Source organism: Octopus bimaculoides, chromosome 19, assembly GCF_001194135.2.
Source record: "Octopus bimaculoides isolate UCB-OBI-ISO-001 chromosome 19, ASM119413v2, whole genome shotgun sequence".
NCBI lineage: Eukaryota > Metazoa > Mollusca > Cephalopoda > Octopoda > Octopodidae > Octopus > Octopus bimaculoides.
In genome coordinates, this window is record NC_068999.1 from 54,969,560 (window position 1) to 54,971,242 (window position 1,683).

Below are 1,683 nucleotides of genomic sequence, written 5' to 3' on the forward strand. Positions count from 1 at the left end.
GGGGGGGGGGGGGAAGCAACTAAATAAAACCAACCTTAGTATTTGACTGCTACTTTATTTCACACTCCCACCCCACAATGAAAGGCAATGTTGGCACAGGCAGGATTTGAACAGAATTGAGTGGTATTTGGGATGCTACAGATTCTGTCAACCATTATTCTAATAATAATGTTTCTTATTTAGACACAAGGCCAGTAATTTTGAAAGGAGGAGGCTTAGTCAATTACAGTTATCCTAGTACTTGACTGGTTACCTTATTTCATTGATCCTGAAAGAATAAAAGGCAATGTTGACTTTGGAGGGATTTAAACTTAGAACATGAAGAGCCAGAATAAATACAAGGCATTTTTCTACACTACTGATTCTGCCAATAATAAGGTTTCTAATATATAGGCACAAGTCCAGGTATTTGGGAAGGGATTAGTCAATTACATCAACCCCAGTACTTGACTGGTACTTTATTTTATAGACCCTGGAAGGATGAAAGGCAAAGTCGACCTCAGCAGGATTTGGATTCTGAATGTAAAAGTGCGGACAAATACTACAAAGCAATTTTTCCCACTCTATTGATTCAGCCCATCCACTGCCATTAATAATAATAATAATAATGATGTAGCATTAGTCCTTAATTTGTAGTGAGACAGGTGTATATAACTGAATCTATCTCAAACCTAACAACCACCACAACTTTACAGACTCCATGATGCTAACATTTGTAGGGGCTGAAAGGAAACTTGAATGGATCGACTCAGAATACAGATAAAACTAAATTAAGGCATTCGTAATAATAATTTCTTGCAAAGATTTGAGGCCTCAGATTCATGGAGGAGGCTGTGAAATTCACATCTCTTCTGTGAGTAGTTTCTGTTAGTAAATAAGATGGTCACAAATGCAGGAAAAATGACTACAATTCAGCAAAATAATTTCAAGTACATTACTTGAACTTAATGACCCTTGTTGGATTTGAAGTCAGACCGTGACTGCCACTAAGTGTATTGTTTGGTGAACTACGGTCAGTTATTTGAAGTAGTCAAGGGAAGATGCATGGCTTCCAGTTGAAAACTAGGTCATGCCAGGACTGTTAACATCTGAAATATAACCTAGCCAACAGCTGTGGTTTGCTATTTGAAACTTTTCTCTCACATGTACACCAAGTAAATGGGTTTCATTAACAAAGTTCAGTGTGGTAACACAATTAATACTCATTTGTACACGCTTACTCCTAAGGAAAATTCTGATATGAACTGACACATGCTAGTTGTGTTATTTTTAAGAAAAAAAACTGGTTATAGTCTTAGCCAGCACAACAAACAGGAACACTTGTGGAATACATTAAAAATAAGAAATGGCAGAATTTGAAGATCAGAAAATACTGGTTTAATAATTATCTCTTAAAATCTATACAGCTCAAAATATTGTCTTTTAGAGAATATATACAGAACTAGTGCCAATGTTAAAATATTGCCTTTTAGAAGGAAAAAAAAAACTGCTTAGTGTCAATGTTAAAATAATCTGGCTTTTAAAGAATAAATACACACACCTTAACACCAATGTTAAAATGCTCTGTATTCTAAAGAGTCTATATACATCTAGGTGTTGAACTTAAAAAAAAACAAAACAAATGACCCAGATGGTTGGTTGATCAAATCAATTTTTGGAGTGTACTGTATGCCCCCCACCCAC